This window comes from Grampus griseus (assembly GCF_964374135.1).
Source record: "Grampus griseus genome assembly, chromosome: 1".
NCBI lineage: Eukaryota > Metazoa > Chordata > Mammalia > Artiodactyla > Delphinidae > Grampus > Grampus griseus.
Genome location: NC_139017.1, coordinates 7,921,775 through 7,945,035, shown reverse-complemented (window position 1 = coordinate 7,945,035; position 23,261 = coordinate 7,921,775).

The window sequence follows — 23,261 nt, the reverse complement described above, 5'->3', positions numbered from 1 at the left end:
AGTCAAATATTCATTCTTTTTTCTCATTCAGCAATTGTTAAATGTGAACCTATGATGACACAGGGGGATTTTGCTATGAGCTGAGGCAGCAGCAGAGCACAAAACAAAGTCTGCTTCTTCAAGGAGTTTTCAGTATACTAAGAAAGATTATAGATAAAGAAGCCAAACAATTACACATTAATCAGTGACGTAAAGAAGAATTCCAGAGTGCCTGTAACAGGAGTGCTTGATGTAGCCTGTGAAGGAAGGAAGGGTATCCCTGTGGAAATAAAATACATTCGAAGCCATGAACAAGGAGGAATAGTGAACTAGGTATGAAGGGGGAAACATCATTCCAGGAAGGGGAAAAGATGGTGAGAAGACCCTGAGGCAGGAATAATCATACATCTGGAGCAATCTGAAAGACAGGACGTCCATAGAGGAGGGAACAAAGGGAAAAGAGGCCACAGTCCAACGTGCCATGCTGATCTATCGCTCCCTCCTTTACTGGGTAGTTCATATTTCAAAACTTGTTAAAATATCCCTACCTCCTCTATGAGCACCTTGATTTTTAAAAATTAGTTCTTTTTCTGTGTGTGTGTGGTACGCGGGCCTTTCACTGTTGCGGCCCCACCCGTTGCGGAGCAACAGGCTCCGGACGCGCAGGCTCAGGGGCCATGGCTCACAGGCCCAGCCGCTCCGCGGCATGTGGGATCTTCCCGGACCGGGGCACGAACACGTGCCCCCTGCATCGGCAGGCGGACTCTCAACCACTGCGCCACCAGGGAAGCCCTACAATTAGTTTTAATTGGAGTATAGTTGATTTACAATGTTGCGTTAGTTTCAGGTGTACAGCAAAGTGAATCAGTTTGTTAGTTTCAGTGAATACATATACATATATCCACTCTTTTTCAGATCTTTTTCCCTTATAGGTTATTACAAAATATTGAGTATAGTCCCCTGTGCTACACAGTAGGTCCTTGTTGGTTATCTATTTTATATATAGTAGTGTGTATATGTCAATCACAATCTCCTAATTTATCCCTCCCTCACCCTTCCCCCTTGGAAACCATAAGTTTGTCTTTTGCATCTGGAGAACTTTGATTTTTACCTGCTTCCTTTGTGATCTTAAAACACCCTGTGAAGACTTCCATCATAAACTTACCTTTTATCTCTCCCACACTATAATTATGAACTCCTTGTTGGAAAGAACTGTCTGCATCCTTGAGGCTCTGCACAGAGCGTGGCACATGGTAGGAACAATGACTCTGATGTAAGAATGAATGAAAGTCTGTAGATGAGCACAGGCACTGTGGATGCTCGTTTATGAAGTACTACACCAAATAGCTCCTCTTATGTCTTTTTTTATTAACATCTTTATTAGAGTATAATTGCTTTACAATGGTGTGTTAGTTTCTGCTTTATAACAAAGTGAATCCGTTATAAATATACATATGTTCCCATATCTCTTCCCTCTTGCGTCTCCCTCCCTCCCACCCTCCCTATCCCACCACTCTAGGTGGTCACAGAGCACCGAGCTGATCTCCCTATGCTACGTGGCTGCTTCCCACTAGCTATCTATTTTACATTTGGCAGTGTATGTATGTCCATGCCACTCTCACTTTGTCACATCTTACCCTTCCCCCTCCCCATATCCTCAAGTCCATTCTCTAGTAAGTCTGCGTCTTTATTCCCATCTTGCCCCTAGGTTCTTCATGACCATGTTTTTTTTTTTTTTTTTTTTTAGATTCCATATATATGTGTTAGCATACGGTATTTGTTCTTCTCTTTCTGACCTACTTCACTCTGTATGACAGACTCTAGGTCCATCCACGTCACTACAAATAACTCAGTTTCTTTTCTTTTTATGGCTGAGATATATTCCATTGTATATATGTGCCACATCTTCTTTATCCATTCGTCTGTCGATGGACACTTAGGTTGCTTCCATGTCCTGGCTATTGTAAATAGAGTTGCAATGAACACTGTGGTACATGGTTCTTTTTGAATTATGGTTTTCTCAGGGTATATGCCAAATAGTGGGATTGCTGGGTCATATGGTAGTTCTATTTTTAGTTTTTAAGGAACCTCCATACTGTTCTCCATAGTGGCTGTATCAATTTACATTCCCACCAACAGTGCAAGAGGGTTCCCTTTTCTCTACACCCTCTCAAGTGTTTATTGTTTGTAGATTTTTTGATGATGGCCATTCTGACAGGTGTGAGATGATATCTCATTGTAGTTGTGATTTGCATTTCTCTAATGATTAATTATGTTGAGCATTCCTTCATGTGTTTGTTGGCAATCTGTATATGTTCTTTGGAGAAATGTCTATTTAGGGCTTCTGTGCATTTTTGGATTGGGATGTTTGTATTTTTGATATTGAGCTGCATGAGCTGCTTGTACATTTTGGAGATTAGTCCTGTCAGTTGCTTCATTTGCAAATATTTTCTCCCATTCTGAGGGTTGGCTTTTCATCTTGTTTATGGTTTCCTTTGCTGTGCAAAAGCTTTTAAGTTTCATTTGTTTATTTTTGTTTTTATTTCCATTTCTCTAGTACGTGGGTCAAAAAGGATCTTGCTGTGATTTATGTCATAGAGTGTTCTGCCTATGTTTTCCTCTAAGAGTTTGATAGTGTCTGGCCTTACATTTAGGTCTTTAATCCATTTTGGGTTTATTTTTGTGTATGGTGATAGGGAGTGTTCTAATTTCATTCTTTTACATGTAGCTGTCCAGTTTTCCCAGCACCACTTATTGAAGAGCTGTCTTTTCTCCACAGTATATTCTTGCCTCCTTTATCAAAGAAAAGGTGACCATATGTGCGTGGGTTTATCTCTGGGCTTTCTATCCTATTCCATTGATCTATCTTTATGTTTCTGTGCCAGTACCATACTGTCTTGATTACTGTAGCTTTGTAGTATAGTCTGAAGTCAGGAGCCTGATTCCTCCAGCTCCGTTTTTCTTTCTCAAGATTGTTTTGGCTATTCGGGGCCTTTTGTGTTTCCATAAAAATTGTGAAATATTTTGTTCTAGTTCTGTGAAAAATGCCAGTGGTAATTTGATAGGGATTACATTAAATCTGTAGATTGCTTTGGGTAGTATAGTCATTTTCACAATATTGATTCTTCCAATCCAAGAACATGGTATATCTCTCCATCTTTTTGTATCATCTTTAATTTCTTTCATCAGTGTCTTATAGTTTTCTGCATACAGGTCTTTTGTCTCCTTAGGTAGGTTTATTCCTAGGCATTTTATTCTTTTTGTTGCAATGGTAAATGGGCATGTTTTCTTCATTTCACTTTCAGATTTTTCATCATTAGTGTATAGGAATGCTAGAGATTTCTGTGCATTAATTTTGTATCCTGCTACTTTACCAAATTCACTTATTAGCTCTAGTAGTTTTCTGTTAGCATCTTTAGGATTCTCTATGTATAGCATCATGTCATCTGCAAACAGTGACAGCTTTACTTCTTCCTTTCTGATTTGGATTCCTTTCATTTCTTTTTTTTCTCTGATTGCTGTGGCTAAAACTTCCAAAACTATGTTGATTAAGAGTGGTGAGAGTGGGCAACCTTCTCTTCTTCCTGATCTTAGTAGAAATGGATTCAGTTTTTCACCATTGAGGATGATGTTGGCTGTGGGTTTGTCATATATGGCCTTTATTATGTTGAGGAAAGTTCCCACCATGGCTACTTTCTGGAGAGTTTTTATCATAAATGGGTGTTGAATTTTGTCGTAAGCTTTCTCTGCATCTATTGAGATGATCATATGGTTTTGCTCCTTCAATTTGTTAATATGGTGTATCACGTTGATTGATTTGCGTATATTGAAGAATCCTTGCATCCTGGGATAAACCCCACTTGATCATGGTGTATGATCCTTTTCATGTGCTGTTGGATTCTGTTTGTTAGTACTTTGTTGAGGATTTTTGCTTCTAGGTTCATCAGTGATATTGGCCTGTAGTTTTCTTTCTTCGTGACATCCTTGTCTGGTCTTGGTATCAGGGTTATGGTGGCCTCGTAGAATGAGTTTGGGAGTGTTCCTGCCTCTGCTATATTTTGGAAGAGTTTGAGAAGGAAAGGTGTTAGCTCTTCTCTAACTGTTTGATAGAATTCCCCTGTGAAGCCATCTGGTTCTGGACCTTTGTTTGTTGGAAGATTTTTAATCACAGTTTCAATATCAGTGCTTGTGACTGGTCTGTTCATATTTTCTATTTCTTCCCAGTTCAGTCTCAGAAGGTTGTGCATTTCTAGGAATTTGTCCATTTCTTTCAGGTTGTCCATTTTATTGGCATATAGTTGCTTGTAGTAAACTCTCACAATCCTTTGTATTTCTGCAGTGTCAGTTGTTACTTCTTGTTTTTCATTTCTAATTATATTGATTTGATTTTTTTTCTTGATGAGTCTGGCTAATAGTTTATCAATTTTGTTTATCTTCTCAAAGAACCAGCTTTTAGTTTTATTGATCTTTGCTATCGTTTCCTTCATTTGTTTTTCATTTATTTCTGATCTGATCTTTATGATTTCCTTCCTTCTGCTAACTTTGGGGTTTTTTTGTTCTTCTTTCTCTAATTGATTTAGGTGTAAGGTTAGGTTGTTTATTTGAGATGTTTCTTGTTTCTTGAGGCAGGATTGTATTGCTCTAAACTTCCCTCTTAGAACTGCTTTTGCTGCATCCCTTAGGTTTTGGGTCATCATGTTTTCATTGTCATTTATTTCTAAATATTTTTTGATTTCCTCTCTGACTTCTTCAGTGATTTCTTGGTTATTTAGTAGCATATTGTTTAGCCTCTGTGTATTTGTATTTTTTACAGGATTTTTCCTGTAATTGATATCTAGTCTCATAGCATTGTGGTCGGAAAAGATACTTGATACAATTTCAATTTTCTTAAATTTACCAAGGCTTGATTTGTGACCCAAGATATGATCTATCCTGGAGAATGTTCCATGAGCACTTGAGAAAAATGTGTATTCTGTTGTTTTTGGATTGAATGTCCTATAAATATCAATTAAGTCCATCTAGTTTAATATATCGTTTAAAGCTTGTGTTTCCTTATTTATTTTCATTTTCGATGATCTTTCCATTGGTGAAAGTGGGGTGTTAAAGTCCTCTACTATGAATGTGTTACTGTCGATCTCCCCTTTTATGGCTGTTAGTATTTGCCTTATGTATTGAGGTGCTCCTATGTGGGGTGCATAAATACTTGCAATTGTTATATCTTCTTGGATTGATCTCTTGATCATTATGTAGTATTCTCCTCTGTCTCTTGTAATAGTCTTTGTTTTACAGTCTATTTTGTCTGAAATGAAAATTGCTACTCCATCTTTCTTTTGATTTCCATCTGCATGGAATATCTTTTTCCATCCCTTCAGTTTCAGTCTGTATGTGTCCCTAGGTCTGAAGTGGGTCTCTTGTAGACAGCATATATACGGGTCTTGTTTTTGTATCCATTCAGCCAGTCTGTGTCTTTTGGTTGAGGCATTTAATCCATTTAAGTTTAAGGTAATTATTGATATGTATGTTCCTATTACCATTTTCTTAATTGTTTTGGGTTTGTTATTGTAGGTCTTTTCCTTCTCTTGTGTTTCCTGCCTAGAGAAGTTCCTTTAGCATTTGTTGTAAAGCTGGTTTGGTGGTGCTGAATTCTCTTAGCTTTTGCTTGTCTGTAAAGGTTTTAATTTCTCCGTCAAATCTGAATGAGATCCTTGCTGGTTAGAGTAATCTTGGTTGCAGGTTTTTCCCTTTCATCACTTTAAATATGTCCTACCACTGCCTTCTGACTTGCAGAGTTTCTGCTGAAAGATCAGCTGTTAACTTTATGGGGATTCCCTTGTGTGTTATTTGTTGTTTTTCCCTTGCTGCTACCTTTTTTTCTTAGTATTTAATTTTTGATAGTTTCATTAATATGTGTCTTGGTGTGTTTCTCCTTGCATTTATCCTGTATGTGACTCTCTGTGCTTCCTGGACTTGATTAACTGTTTCCTTTCCCATATTAGTTAAATTTTCAACTATAACCTCTTCAAATATTTTGTCAGTCCCTTTCTTTTTCTCTCCTTCTTCTGGGACCCCTATAATTCGAATGTTGGTGTGTTTAATGTTTTCCCGGAGTTCTCTGAGACTGTCCTCAATTCTTTTCATTCTTTTTTCTTTATTCTGCTCTGCAGTAGTTATTTGTACTATTTTATCTTCCAGGTCACTTATCCTTCCTTCTGCCTCAGTTATTCTGCTATTGATCCCTTCTAGAGAATTTTTAATTGCATTTATTGTGCTGTTCATCACTGTCTGTTTGCTCTTTAGTTCTTCTAGGTCCTTGTTAAACGTTTCTTGTATTTTCTCCAATCTATTTACAAGGTTTTGGATCAACTTTACTATCATTGTTCTGAATACTTTTTCAGGTAGACTGCCTATTTCCTCTTCATTTGTTAGGTCTGGTAGGTTTTTGCCTTGCTACTTCATCTGCTGTGTATTTCTCTGTCTTCTCATTTTGCTTAACTTACAGTGTTTGAGGTCTCCTTTCGCAGCCTGCAGGTTCGTAGTTCCCATTGTTTTTGGTGTCTGTCCCCAGTAGCTAAGGTTGGGTCAGTGAGTTGCATAGGCTTCCTCATGGAGGGGACTAGTGCCTGTGTTCCAGTGGATGAGGCTGTATCTTGTCTTTCTAATGGGCAGCTGTACGTCTGGTCGTGTGTTTTGGGGTGTCTGTGGCCTTATTATGATTTTAGGCAGCCTCTCTGCTAATGGGTGGGGTTGTGTTCCTGTCTTGCTATTTGGTTGGCATAGGGTGTCCAGCACTGTAGCCTGCTGGTCGTTGAGTGAAGCTGGGTGCTGGTGTTGAGATGGGGATCTCTGGGAGATTTTTGCCATTTGATATTATGTGGAGCTGGGAGGTCTCTTGTGGACCAATGTCCTGAACTTGGCTCTCTCACCTCAGAGGCACAGCACTGACACCTGGCTGGAGCACCAAGAGCCTGTCATCCACACGGCTTAGAATAAAAGAAAGAAAGGAAGGAAAGGAGGGAGGGAGCGAGAAGATACAGTAACATAAAATAAAATAAAGTTATTTAAATAAAAAATAATTATTAAAATTTTTTTAATAAAAAGAAAAGAAGGAAGAGAACAACCAAACCTAAAAACAAATCTACCAATGATAAAAAGTGCTAAAACTATACTAAAAAACAAAAAAAACGGACAGACAGAGCCCTAGGACAAATGGTAAAAGCAAAGCTATGCAGACAAAATCACACACAGAAGCATACACATACAAACTCACAAAAACAGAAAAAGGGAAAAATATTTATATATTTTTGCTCCCAAAGTCCACCTCCTCAATTTGGGATGATTCGTTGTCTATTCAGGTATTCCACAGATTTAGGGTACATCTAGTTGATTGTGGAGCTTTAATCTGCTGCTCCTGAGGCTGCTGGGAGAGATTTCCCTTTCTCTTCTGTGTTCGCACAGGTCCTGGGGTTCAGCTTTGGATTTGGACCTGCCTCTGCATGTAGGTCGCCTGAGGGCGTCTGTTCTTAGCTCAGACGGAACGGGGTTAAAGGAGCAGCTGATTCGGGGGCTGTGGCTCACTCAGGCCGGGGGGAAGGAGGGGCATGGCGTGCGGGGCGAGCCTGCGGCGGCAAAGGCCGGCGTGACATTGCACCAGCCTTAGGCGCGCCGTGCGTTTTCCCGGGGAAGTTGTCCCTGGATCCTGGGACCCTGGCAGTGGCGGGCTGCACAGGCTCCCCGGAAGGGGGGTGTGGAGAGTGACCTGTGCTCGCCCACAGGTCTCTTGGTGGCGGCAGCAGCAGCCTTAGCGTCTCATGCCCGTCTGTGGGGTCCGCGCTGATAGCCGCGCTCGCGCCCATCTCTGGAGCTCCTTTAAGAAAGTCTCTTGTCTCTTCGGCAGGTGCAGACCTTTTCCCGGACTCCCTCCCGGCCAGCTGTGGCGCACTAGCCCCTTCAGGCTGTGTTCACGCGCCAACCCCAGTCCTCTCCCTGCGCTCTGACGGAAGCCGAGCCTCAGCTCCCAGCCCCGCCCTCCCCGGTGGGTGAGCAGACAAGCCTCTCGGGCTGGTGAGTGCCGGTCGGCCCTGAAACTCTGTGCGGGAATGTCTCCGCTTTTCCCTCCGCACCCCTGTTGCTGTGCTCTCCTCCGCGGCTCCGAAGCTTTCCCCCTCCGGCATCTGCAGTCTCCGCCCGCGAAGGAGCTTCCTAGTGTCTGGAAACCTTTCCTCCTTCACAGCTCCCTCCCACTGGTGCAGGTACCGTCCCTATCCTTTTGTCTCTGTTTATTCTTTCTTCTTTTTCCCTACCCAGGTACGTGGGGAGTTTCTTGCCTTTTGGGAGGTCTGAGGTCTTCGGCCAGCGTTCAGTAGGTGTTCTGTAGGAGTTGTTCCACATGTAGATGTATTTCTGATGTATTTGTGGGGAGGAAGGTGATCTCCCTGTCTTACTCTTCCGCCATCTTGAAGTTCCTCACCTCCTCTTACATCTTGACCTGAGAATATTTGTTGCAATGATTAATTGGTATTAAATCATACATGTCCATAGTTTAAACCATGTATCAGTCTGTCAATCTCCCTGTCATATTTACAAAGATTTAAGCTCCCCAAATGTTCAGAATCTCTCTGAGACTCAAATGGAATGGAACTACAATTTTCTTTCCTCAAGGAGCTGTACAGAAAGTGGAGAAATTCTTCCATATGGATCTGCAGGGAGTGTATTATTTCAAGTATTGTTTTGCTCAGCACCTTAGAGACCGGCTGCTGAGAAAAAAATGGTCCTGTGAAAAGAAACCTGAATTGTCATCAAACTGCTGCAGCTGCCATTATTAGCTTTGCAGGGCAGATCTTATATATATTAAAGCAGACGTACTTCATGTACCCCGAAATTACATTCTGCATCTCACATTGGCTTGCTCTACCTTTTGAACTCCTTAAATTTCGAATTTCATTAGCGTCTATACTGACTGCTTTCACATAGATTAATAAAATCCCATTGGTAATCTGCATGCCTTGTTTACATGAATTTCTTGTACGTGAATAAGACTTTGATTCATGTTTAGGACTCACTGATTCATGTTTAGGACTCACTGACCATGTGCTCTATTTAAGCAGGGGTATGTGTTGTAATCAATCATGGACCACTCCAAAAACATTTTATAAAAGCACTATAAGGTCCCAGCATAGCATAAACTCAGGAAATAAAAACCACCATCCCACAACAGAGTTTCAATTTATACTCTCTAGCCTTTACAAATGAGATTTTAAGGTGTAATTTAAAGATGCATGTTTTAAGAGCATTTATCTCCTTTATACTGTGTGTGTGGTTTTTCAATATAAACAATCATGTGTGAGAGAATTCTCTTAGACTTGAGCATTTGGTTGAATAGTTTGTATCTCTAAGGAGAACACCAATCATTGATGAGGGCTGCACAGCTACAGCCAATTCACACTACACATAAAAGTATTATTGGTTACAATTTTGGATTGTCGATTTACATGGGATGCATGTGGCTGAAATAGTGCCTTGAATTCCCAGTTGGGAAGAGTGGATTCAAAAATAGGTTTAATCAGTATATTTACATCACGTGCACTGTATTTAATTCAGATTAAGTATTTAGAAGTTACTTTTATTTTGTAAATACTTAAATTTCTTAAAGATATGCACACATATATATGTAAAATATGTGTATGTATATACATATATCTTTTAAAATTAACTAAAATTAGTCACTTTTTTACACTAGTGAGGAATGCACACAGAGCTAAACATCCCCCTATACAAATCCTACTTTTATTTCTACTCCTGTTTCTACTCCTGTTAATGGTAGGTAATGCTTATTGAACATCTGCTCTGCTCAGTTATACTTTACATTTATTCACAAAAGTAATTCTTATGACAATTCTATTAGAGAGATAATTCTGTGTTTATTTATAAATGTATAAGTTGGGATTTGGCAAACTGCCAGAAGTTATGTAGTTACGTGGCAGGAAGTGGACCTAGATTTCAGAACCAGTTTTTCATCTACCATGAAGCTAGGAATCTTGCTACTCTGTGTAACAGTTCTTTACTCTGTAGTAGGCACTTTTTCACATGTTACCTAAAAATAATATCATTACCATTGCCCCTTAAGATGAGTATTATTATTATTTTATAGATGAGAAAATCAAAGTTATGTCAGGTCAAGCAAATTTCTCATACAGATTCTAAGTGACATGGGATCACTCTGAGTGCAGTGTTGGCAAGTGTGGGAACAGGAAGAAGTTAGGAACCTCTTTCAATAATCTAGGAAGAGAAGGTTGGTGGCAGTGAATAGGTAAGAAGTGGTCATATTATGGATTGATGACCCGTGGTGCATCAGGAAAGGGATAAGTCAAGGATGACTCCCAAAACTCTGGCTTCAGCAGGTATAGGTATATATTGGTACCACTTCCTAAATAAAATGTAAAACATTATGAAAGGCACACTCCGGGTATGACCGCAAAGATTTCTTTTTAAATTTGAAGTTCCAGTGTGATATCCAAAAATCGATTTACAGGAAGTAGTTGGATTTTTAGATGGGGGCTTCAGAAGAGAACTTGGATCTAGCAATATCATTTACGGGTATGTTAGTTAGCATTGGGGCTGTCACTGAAACCACTGAATAACTATTGGGGGAATGTGTCACACAGTGAACTGAGGACAAAGCTAAGACTGATCCCTAAGGAATGCCTATGTTTGAAGATCAGGTATATGAATCAGAGCCCGCAAAGAGTAAAGAAAAGGAATAAAAAATGAAGCAGAAAAAAATCAGAGAATTTGGAGTCATAAAGTTCCAAGGAGGAGGTTTTCTTATAAGGACTTCATATTTTTAGAGCAGTTTTATGTTCACAGCAAAATTGAAAGGAAGGTACAGAAATATCCCATATATCCCTGCCTCCACACCTGCATAGCCTCCCCCATTATCAACATCACTCTGCAGAGTGGTACATATGTTACAACTGATGATGTAAGCATTGGCAAATCATAATTACCCAAAATCCATATTTACGTTAAGGTTCACTCTTGATGTTTGTACATTTTATGGGTTTGGACAAATGTATCTCAGCATGTATCCATCATTATGATATCACACAGGGTATTTTTCACTTCCATAAAAATCCCCTGTGCTCTGCCTATTTACCCCTCCCTCACCACCCGTGTCCCCCAGGCAATAACTGATCTTTTTACTGTCTCCATAGTTCTGACTTTTTCAGAATGTCATATAGTTGGAATCATACAATGTCTAGCCTTCTCAGATTGGTTTATTTAACTTAGGAATTTGCATTTAAGTTTCCTCTGTCTTTTCATGGCTTGATAGCTCATTTCTTTTTAGTGCTTATATTTATCCCTTCATTTACTGAAGGGTATCTTGGTGGCTTCAAAGTTTCGGCAGTTATGAATAAAGCTGCTCTAAACATCTTATGTAGATTTTTATGTGTACATAAGTTTTCTACTTCTTCGGGTAAATACCAAGGTATGTAATTCTTGGATCATATGGTAAGAGTGTTCAGTTTTGTAAGAAACCACCTAACTGTCTTCCAAAGTGGCTGTATCATTTTTCATTCCCACCAGCAATGAATGAGAAGTTTCTGTTTCTCCACATTCTCGCTAGCATTTGGTGTTGCCATTGTTCCAGATTTTGGCCATTCTAATAGGTGGGTAGTGGTATCTCATTGTCCTTTCAATTTGCATTTCCCTGTTGACATGTGATGTGGAACATATTTTCATATGCTTATTTGCCATCTGTATATCTTCTTTGGTGAGGTATCTGTTAAAGTCTTTGGATGATTTTCTAATTGGGATGTTTGTTTTTTTATTGTTGAGTTTTAAAAATTTCTATATATTTTAAATATGTCTTTATCAGATATGTCTTTTTAAACATTTTCTTCCAGTTTGTAGCTTGTCTTCTCATTCTCTTGACATTGTCTTTTAGAGAGCAGAAGCTTTTAATTTTAATGAAGCCCAGCTGGTCAATTGTTTCTTTCATGGATCATGATTATGGTATTGTATCTAAAAAGTCATTGCCATACCCAAGGTCATCTAGGTTTTCTCCTATGTTATCTTCTAAGTTTCTTATACTTTTTCATTTTACATTTAAGTCTATGACCCATTTTGAGTTATTTTTGTGAAAAATGTAATGTCTGTGTGTATATTCACTTTTCTTCTATCTTATCCTAGTAATTCTTTACCTTCTAACTGCAGTTTGTACCTTTTGAACACCTTCATTCAATTACCCCAACTCCCACCCCCTGTCTATGGTAACCACAAATCTGATCTCCTTTTTTATAAGTTTTTGGTTTTGTTTTGAAGATCCCACATATAAGTGTGATTCATACTGTATTTGCCTTTCCCTGACTTATTTCACTTAGCATAAGGACCTCAAGGTCCATCCATGTTGTTGAAAATGGCACGATTTCCTCCTTTTTTATGGCTGAATAATATTTTATTGTGCATGTGTGTGTGTGTGTGTGTATATATATATATAGCAAAATTTCTTTATCCATTCATCTGTTGATGGACACTTAGGTCATTCATGTCTTGGCTATTGTAATTAATACTGCTATGAACATGGGGGTGCAGATATCTTGACATAGTATTTTTATTTCCTTCAGATACATACTCAGAAGTGGAATTGCTGGGTCATATAGTTGATCTATTTCTCATTTTTTGAGGAAGTTTTATACTGTTTTTGAAAGTGACTGCACCACTTTGCAGTTCCACTAACAGTGCATAAGGCTTCCCTCTTCTCCACAGTCTCACCAGCACTTTTAAAAATCTTTTGTCTTTTGATACTAGTCATTCTAACAGGCATGAAGTGGTATCTCATTGTGGTTTTGATTTGCATTTTCCTGTTGATTGGTGATGTTGAGTATCTGTTCATGTACTTGCTGGCCACTTGTATACTTGTATATTTTCATTGGAGAAATATCGTTTCAGGTCTTTCGCCTATTTTTAAATTGGATTATTATTATTATTACTTTTTTTTGCTATTGAGTTGTATGAGTTCTTTATGTATTTTGGTTATTAACCCCTCATCAGATATATGGTTTGCAAATACTTTTGCCCATTTCGATTCTTTGTTTGTTTGTTTGTTTTGCATGTGGATATCCAGTTGAAGAGACTATTTTCTCTTCATTGTATTGCCTTTACTGCTTTTGAAGATTCCTATATTTATGTGGTTCTATTTCTGGGCTCTCTATTCTGTTTCGTTGTTCTATTTTTCTTTTCTTTTGCCAAAACCACACTGCCTTCATGACTGTGGATTTATATAGTAAGTCTTGAAGTTGGGTAGTATCAGCCCTTCAACTTTGTTCTTCTGTTTCAATACAGTGTTGGCTATTCTGGCTCTTTTGCCTCTCCATATAAACTTTGGAATCAGTTGGCCAATATCCAAAAATAACTTGGTGGGATGGGAAGATTGTTTTTCAAATGGGTTGAATACTGTTTTATCAAATAAAAAAAGAAAAAGAATCAATGGATTTACAAATATGTGTGTGATTGGTTATGTTAATGAGGATAATTCCAGTGGAGTACTGAGGATGTGAGTCAGATTAAACTGGTTAGGAAAAGGTAGAAGGGATGAGAGAGTGAGACAGGAAGCTAATAGACAACTGTTTGACATTGTGGGAAATTAACCAGGGAGAAAGCAGTTGCTAGAATATGCTGTGGGATCCAGGACTTCCTTGAGGTCTGTCAAAACTACAATATGGGGCTTCCCTGGTGGCGCAGTGGTTGAGAGTCCGCCTGCCGATTCAGGGGACACGGGTTCGTGTCCCGGTCCGGGAAGATCCCACATGCCGCGGAGCAGCTGGGCCCGTGAGCCATGGCCGCTGAGCCTGGGCGTCCAGAGCCTGTGCTTCGCAACGGGAGAGGCCACAACAGTGAGAGGCCCGCGTACCGCAAAAACAAACAAACAAAAAAAACTACAATATGTTTGGCATGTTACCTATAAAGTACACAAGAGAACATTATTAACACTTAAGCTTTCCTTTTAAAGTCTGGGGAAACTGACAACCTTGAGTGAAAACATGGTATAAAGTAAGAGACAACGATTTGGTCACATATATCTGTGTTTGAATTCTTGGTCTAACACATTAAATTAGGTGGTCTTAGGAAGTTACCTATTCTCTTTGAGCCTCCCTCAAAGAAATAATATCACTTTATGGAGTGGCTGAATGGATGAATTAAGTATTATACCTAGTATGCTTAGCAAAATACCTGGCACAGCATAAATGCTCAATAAATGGTAAATTGAATTGTTATTATAACAGAAATAATTATAAAGGAATAACTCACATACATGATGCTACCTTTTTGATGACTTTACTGTTACTGCTAACCAGGACCCATCTCACCTCTCAGCTATGGTCACTCAGTATTTGCTTACCTTTGGTTTGTATACTTTTGCGTGATTTAATTGCCGCAGTTATGGAGGAGTTTGGTTTCACTCAACCTAGGATACAAAAAGTATGGAACTAAAGTAGTTATGATCAGTTTTTTTTTTTTTTTTCGGTACGCGGGCCTCTCACTGCTGTGGCCTCTCCCGTTGTGGAGCACAGGCTCCAGATGCGCAGGCTCAGTGGCCATGGCTCACGGGCCCAGACGCTCCGCAGCATGTGGGATCCTCCCGGACCGGGGCATGAACCCGTGTCCCCCGCATCAGCAGGCGGACTCTCAACCACTGCGCCACCAGGGAAGCCCATGATCAGTTTTTTTTCAACTGCTTTACTGAGCTATGGAGTCTTTGGATTTGCGTATTCTATACGTTTCATATTAAAAGAGTCACACAATATTTAAGTCTTGTGACTTGCTTCTTTAACTTAGAGGAATGTTTTCAAGGATCATCCATGTTGTAGCATTTATCATAGTTCTTTTTTATTGTTGGATAATATCCCATTGTATGAATATGCTACTACATTTTGTTTATTCATAAGTTTATGGACATTATATTGTTTCTACTTTTTGGCTATTATGAATAACGATGCTACTATAATATTTTTGTAAAAGTTTGTGTGGGCATATGTATTCATTTACCTTGAGTATATACCTAGGAGTGGAGTTGCTGAATCAATGATAATTCTCTGTTTAACTATCTCAGCAACTGCCAGGCTGTTTTCCAAAGTGGCTACAACATTTTAATTTCCAAAAGAAATGTATAAGAGTTCCAATTTCTCCACATTCTTACCAAAACTTGTTATCGTCTATCTTTTTTATTCAAGCCATCCTAGTGAGTATCTCATTATGGTTTTGCTTTGCATTTACCTGATGGCTAATGCTGCTGAGAATCTTTTCATGTGCTTATTGGCCATTTGTGAACCTTCTTTGGAGATATGTCTATTCAGATTCTTTGTCCATTTTTCTAAATTGGGATTTTTGTCTTTGTATTATTGAGTTGTCTGTGTCCTCTATGTATTGTATTTAAATTTGCTAGATGCAAATCCATTATCAGATATGTGACTTGCAAAACTTTTCTCCCATTTTTGTGCGTTTTTTTTTTTATTTCATAAAAGACCGGGAGGATATTTTAAATTCAAAGCCAGAGCTTTCCACATGCCAAGGAAGTATTAAGGTATGAGTACCACTTGGGTTGGGGTGGCAGGGCTAAAAAGACTCTAAGAATGAGAAATTCAAATATTCAGGTCATACAGGGTTCTTTGGAATGACCTGGAATTATAGCTGTGAGTTGTAATGTAATTAATAAAATATGTTCTGAGTTCCAAAAAGCCTGACTTACAAATGAATGCAACTATTTTGTAATGAGAAGAGTCAAGCAGTGATGTCTACAACTTATAAAAATTACTCCCTTTCCACAAAGTACTGCGAGTTAGCTTCCTGATATCTCATTTCAATTTTATTTTCACTCAACATTTGCAGACCATTAATTTGTCAAATACTGTGAGAGGAATTTATTACTTTTTTAAACTCAGTTTTTAAGGTGTTCTCCTAGAACTAAAGTTTTAAACTTTCCAATTTACTGAACATTTTCCTCACCTTCTTTCATTCAATTTGTTTGTGTTTGTGTATATGTGTATGTGTGTGTATGGAGACATATTCATTCATATACACGTATACATATGTATTCATTCATAAACCTATTCACATATTTAGTATATTTTAGTATTCCAATTAAGACCACTTGTTCTGATCAATACATATACAGTATCCATGCAGACTTCTTTTCTTGACAGCATCCTTTCACTCATCAGCTCATTTGATCTTTGAAATTTATTTGAAAATATACAATAGCATCAATTATTTCATTATTCTAAGGTTCTTCTTCCCTTGCTTACTCTCCATTGTTGTACAGAAGACCATGCTTTCTCCTTTTAGATCCCAGTCATGATTTTTATCTGCTTATAGGGAGAACAAAGGGCCATCTGAAGTGGATGACACTAATTGTGATTGTGTTTTCACACATCTTCAGTATCATTCACGTCAGACTGTGCATTGTCTTTCCACTTTCCTCTTGGAGTTTTTTACTCTGGTCATTTTAAAAAGGATCAGTAAGAATGACAGGCAACTGAGAATTCATGAACTACTTTTAAGCCAGTCTTGTGTAACTCCATACTATTAAAAGTTTTTTGGGTTTTTTTTCACGATGCAGGAATGAAATGATGTGCATACAAATGAAGTTGCATTTAGACAATACACAAATTTAGCGAGCACTGCAATAACTGTAGGGGCTTCGTCCTCTCCTCAGTCTTCTCCCCGTGGCTCTGTGAGGGTCACATGTGGGTATTTCACAGGAGCTCAGGAGTGGGCCTCTTCATGACCTTTATCCTTGGTCTCCTTGTAATTATATAGCGTCCAAAATGCAATAGCGGGAGCATTGAATTCATCGCTGTTACTTCTGCCAGCGGCCTCTATGAAAAATAGCTTCTCTACCTATAGCAAGTCTCCCAATTTCTTCTTTGCTATTTAATACAGAAATAAGGAAAGGGCCCTTAATATCTTGATCACTTTTGTCAAGCTCAGTCTCAACTAGGTCTCAAACAGGATGACAGCTACCATGCTAAGTAAATCATTCAAGGCAATTAAAGAAAAAATTATATAGTGAGGCATTCCATTCTAAATATCAAAAGAACTATCCTTAGCCTTCATCTGGAGAAACCTTGCAGTCTTCATGCCTCACCCCACTGATCACTCTGAGAAACTAGATCTTGGAAGTCACCACTTGTGTGAACCTATTTGGGAAAGCACCAGCTCTGGACGCAATGAAGAGATATCAGTTTTGGTTTGGCCTGTCACTAACTTGCTTTAGAAATTTATGTGGCTGGCTTACGAGTGTGTCTCAGTTTGCTCATCTATAAAGTAGTAATAATGATCGTTCTAGTGGGCAGTGTTGATCTGTGGCACAGCTCCCTGGAAAGCCAGAGGTTTGGACAGTGAGATGTCTTGTGTTTGAAGGCAGGAGTAGCCTTCTCTATATAGATTGATTTCTTTCCAGTTCTCAGCTCAGTGTCTGCAAGGGAATAAGCCCTTCATGCTTAAGAGATGATCTTGCTATTATTGTTACTAAGGCCTTGAATTAATGGAAAGTGCTTCTTAAGTCACGCATGATTTTCTTATCTGAAATTTTTGTATTAATCAAACTTGTTCAGAATGCATCTCAGAATGAATTCATGTGATTCAGTTCTAGATCTTTAAAGTACAACACAAGCACCAAGTGAGTGAAAATGTAATTATACTGTAACCATTAACAATCAAACATCTGTAACTTCTCTCCCTGCTTCCTGCCTCGTTCCACTAAAATTCATTCTCCACACCTCCTCTACTGTAATATTTTTTGGAAATAGAAATCTGGTCATATCAGGTTTTAATAGCACCCAACGATTTCCCATTGCCTACTCAACAAAACCCTGGCTCCTCAGCATGGCATACACACGCATCTGAAGTCTGGCAACTCTCTCTCTCTCTCCAAGCCTTTTTATGGCTACGCTGGGCCCTGCAACAGGGAACTATTATCTAGGCATTTCTCCCAATGCTAGTTTGTGTATGCTACCTTTTCTCCATGGTACATGCTCCCTTTTTGCTCCACTGACTACTTCTTATATTTTACAACTCAATCCAAACCCTTTCCTCCTGGACCTTTTCTCTGAGTTAAACATGCTCAGTTGGTGCCCTGCTTTTTGTGTTGACATAATACGTATACACGTATCTAACTTTGCATTTACCCTATTTATTAAACTTCTCTCTTAATGAGTCCATCTCCATTTTATGTAAATTCCTTGAGGGCAGGGGAAGTCTTATTCATCTTTGTATTTGTAGCTCTAAACATTGTATAGGAACCCCACATACATGCTAGGTTCTTTGCTAAGCACTTTATATACATGTCATCGAATTTTCACAGTAACGTGATATGGTTGGCATTGGTATTCCAGTTTTATTAATAAGGAAATGAGACTTGGAGAGAATAAATACTTCTTCCAAGCTCATGCAGCTGCCACGTGGCCGAGCCTGATCCTGTGTGTCTCACTTTTGAGCTGAAGTGCTTACTATATATACCCTTGTTCTGCTTCTCCTCAAATATCAGTTCACATTAAATACTCAGTGATAGTCTCAATAATTTCACTAGTTCTACCTACAAATATGTTCCTTCACAAACATTAACTAAGTCTTGATTGAGCCTACTTTAATTTCCAACCATCAGTATATCTCTCTGTTCTTTTCATTTCTTGACAGACATCTTTGTGGAATCCCCCCCTCCAGCTATTTCATCGACATCCTTCTCTGATTAGCCTAATTCATCAAGGATCCATATTGTCAAATCTAACAGCTTTTTTCAAGACAGCTCTGAACATACACGTGACATTCTTTCTGCCAGAAATACCATTTTTCTTTCCATTCATACAACTCAAATACCACCTTTTCTGTGAAACTCCCAGATTGCCCCAGGCACTTGGTTGTCCATAATTTTTAGTCCCCTTAATATACTGTGAATGGCTGAACTATAGCCATTGTCACACTGCACCGAAGTTGTCTTTCCTCCACCTGTATTAGGAAGTGCTAATGAGGAAGACCCTGGGTTGCATCATTCCCCCAATTTTTGAAATGTAGAAGGTACCCACAGTGGTTGCAGAAAAAAAGAGAAATATGTAAATATGATGCTTAGTATATATAAATATAGGTAAAATTAATGCTAATGTTAGTTTATATAATTTATATAGTATTGTATATAACCATGTAACTATATGAGTTATCTATATCTGTGTATATCACTAGTTTATTCAGTACTAATTTATTCATATAATCTTAGACTTAAATTTAGACTCAGGCAAGTGCCTATATTGTTTACATGTCCTACGGAGGTTTACAATGCTATTATTTTGAAAATGTCATATGATTTTTGGATGATGAGATGAAAATTTATTTACATTTGTATCTGTATTCCCTCTGCAAAGTATAGGCTACTTATTCCAAGCAAAACTCTAGAGAGTTTTCTTAAATATCAAAGAGTACTTTGATTATATGTTGATTAGCTAAGAGTTACATATTATAAACTTAAGTTAAAATGAATTCAGAATAATTGACAAATTGATTGTTGACACTTTTGAAACAAGGTAATACAAATACAAATGCCATTTTTAACATTAACAATGAGTAGGCTAACTGGATGATCATAATTCTGCATAAAAATGTGACATTCTTTGATGTATTGTGACAGGTACATTTTAGTTTATTTATTTATTTTCTTGTTTATTATTATTTTTATTTATTTTTTTAAACAGCAGATTCTTATTAGTTATCCATTTTATACATATTAGTGTATATATGTCAATCCCGATCTCCAATTCATCCCACCACGACGCCCCCACTGCCACATTCACCCCTTGGTGTCCATACGTTTGTTCTCTACATCTGTGTTTCAACTTCTGCCCTGAAAACCAGTTCATCTGTACAATTTTTGTAGGTCCCACATATATGCATTAATATACGATATTTGTTTTTCTCTTTCTGACTTACTTCACTCTGTATGAAAGTCTCTAGATCCATCCACGTCTCTATAAATGACTCAATTTTGTTCCTTTTCACGGCTGAGTAATATTCCATTGCATATATGTACCACTTCTTTATCCATTTGTCTGTCGATGGGCACTTAGATTGCTTCCATGTCCTGGCTATTGTAAATAGTGCTCCAATGAATATTAGGGTGCATGTGTCTTTTTGAATTATGGTTTTCTCAGGGTTTATGCCCAGTAGTGGGATTGCTGGGTCATATGGTAGTTCTATTTTTAGTTTTTTAAGGAACCTCCATACTGTTCTCCATAGTGGCTGTATCAATTTACATTCCCACCAACAGTGCAAGTGGGTTCCCTTTTCTCCACACCCTCTCCAGCATTCGTTGTTTGTAGATTTTCTGATGATGCCCATTTTAACTGGTGTGAGATGATACCTCATTGGAGTTTTAGTTTGCATTTCTCTAATAATTAGTGATGTTGAACAGCTTTTCATGTGCTTCTTGGCCATCTGTATGTCTTCTTTGGAGAAATGTCTATTTAGGTCTTCTGCCCATTTTTTGATTGGGTTGTTCATTTTTTTAATATTGAGCTGCATGAGCTGTTTTTATATTTTGGAGATTAATCCTTTGTCCACTGATTCGTTTGCAAATATTTTCTTCCATTCTGAGGGTTGTCCTTTCGTCTTGTTTGTAGTTTCCTTTGCTTTGCAAAAGCTTTTAAGTTTCATTAGGTCCCCTTTGTTTATTTTTGTTTTTATTTCCATTACTCTGGGAGGTGGATCAAAAACTGTCTTGCTGTGATTTATGTCAAAGAGTATTCTTCCTATGTTTTCCTCTAAGAGTTTGATAGTGTCCGGTCTTACATTTAGGACTAATCCATTTTGAGTTTTTTTGGTGTATGGTGTTAGGGAGTGTCCTAATTTCATTCTTTTACATGTAACTGCCCAGTTTTCCCAGCACTACTTATTGAAGAGACTGTATTTTCTCCATTATATATCCTTGACTCCTTTGTCATAGCTTAGTTGACCATAGGTGCATGGGTTTATCTCTGGGCTTTCTATCCTGTTCCATTGATCTATATTTCTGTTTTTGTGCCAGTACCATATTGTCCTTATTAGCTTTGTAGTATATTCTGAAGTCAGGGAGTCTGATTCCTCCAGCTTTGTTTTCTTCCCTCAAGACTGCTTTGGCGATTCGGGGTCTTTTGTGTCTCCATACAAATTTTAAGATTTTTTTGTTCTAGTTCTTTAAAAAATGCCATTGGTAAGTTGATAGGGATTGCACTGAATCTGTAGAATGCTTTGGGTAGTATAGTCATTTTCACAATATTGATTCTTCCAATCCAAGAACATGGTATATATCTCTCCATCTGTTTGTATCATCTTTAATTCCTTTCAGCAGTGTCTTATAGTTTTCTGCATACAGGTCTTTTGTCTCCCTAAGTAGGTGTATTCCTAGGTATTTTATTCTTTTGGTTGCAGTGGTAAATGGGAGTGTTTCTTTAATTTCTCTTTCAGATTTTTCATCATTAGTGTACAGGAATGCAAGAGATTTCTGTGCATTAATTTTGTGTCCTGCATATCATCTCACACCAGTCAGAATGGTCATTATCAAAAAAATCTACAAACAGTAAATGCTGGAATGGGTGTGGAGGAAAGGGATACTTCATACACTGTTGGTGGGAATGTAAATTGATACAGCCACTATCGAGAACAGTATGGAGGTTCCTTTAAAAATGAAAAATAGAACTACCATACCACCCAGCAATCCTATTACTGGGCATATACCCTGAGAAAACCATAATTCAAAACGATCATGTACCACAATGTTCACTGCAACTCTATTTACAACAGCCAGGAGATGGAAGCAACCTAAGTGTCCATCAACAGATGAATGGATAAGGAAGATGTGGCACATATATACAATGGAATATTACTCAGCCATGAAAAGAAATGAAATTGAGTTATTTGTAGTGAGGTGGATGGACCTAGAGTCTGTCATACAGAGTGAAGTAAGTCAGAAAGAAAAAAACAAATACCGTATGCTAACACATACATATGGAATCTAAAAAAAAAAATGGTTACGAAGAACCTAGGGGCAAGATGGGAATAAAGATGCAGACCTACTAGAGAATGGACTTGAGGACACGGGGAGGGGGAAGGGTAAGCTGGGACAAAGTGAGAGAGTGGTAGTGTATATATGGACATATAAACACTACCAAGTGTAAAATAGAAAGCTAGTGGGAAGCACTTGCATATCACAGGGAGAGCAGTTCAGTGCTTTGTGACCATCTAGAGGGGTGGGATAAGGAGGGTGGGAGGGAGGGAGATGCAAGAGGGAAGAGATATGGGAACATATGTGTATGTATAACTGATTCACTTTGTTATAAAGCAGAAACTAACACACCATTGTAAGGCAATTATACTACAATAAAAACGTTAAAATAATTTTTTTGTATCCTGCAACTTTACCAAATTCATTGATTAGCTCTAGTAGTTTTCTGGTAGCATATTTAGGTTCTCAATGTATAGTATCCTGTCATCTGCAAAGAGTGACAATTTGACTTCTTCTTTTCCAATTTGGATTCCTTTTACTTCTTTTTCTTCCCTGATTGCCATGGCTAGGACTTCCAAAACTATGTTGAATAATAGTGGTGAGAGTGGACATCCTTGTCTTTTTCCTGATCTTAGAGGAAATGCTTTCAGTTTTTCACCATTGAGAGTGATGTTTGCTGTGGGTTTGTCATATATGGCCTTTATTATGTTGAGGTAGGTTCCCTCTGTGCCCACTTTCTGGAGGGTTTTTATCATAAATCAGTGTTGAATTTTGTCAAAAGCTTTTTCTGCATCTATTGAGATGATCATATGGTTTTTCTTCTTCAATTTGTTAATATGGTGTATCGCATTGATTGATTTGCATATATTGAGGAATCCTTGAATCCCTGTGATAAATCCCACTTGATCATGGTGTATGATCCTTTCAATGTGTTGTTGGATTCTGTTTGCTAGTATTTTGTTGAGGATTTTTGCATCTGTGTTCATCAGTGATATTGGTCTGCAGTTTTCTTTTTCTGTAGTATCTTTGTGTGGTTTTGGTATCAGGGTGATGGTGGCCTCATAGAATGAGTTTGGGAGTGTTCCTTCCTCTGCAAATTTTTGGAAGAGTTTGAGAAGGATGGGTGTTAGCTCTTCTGTAAATGTTTCATAGAATTCGCCTGTGAAGCCATCTGGTCCTGGGCTTTTGTTTGTTGGAAGATTTTTAATCACAGTTTCAATTTCAGTGCTTGTGATTGGTCTGTTCATATCTTCTATTT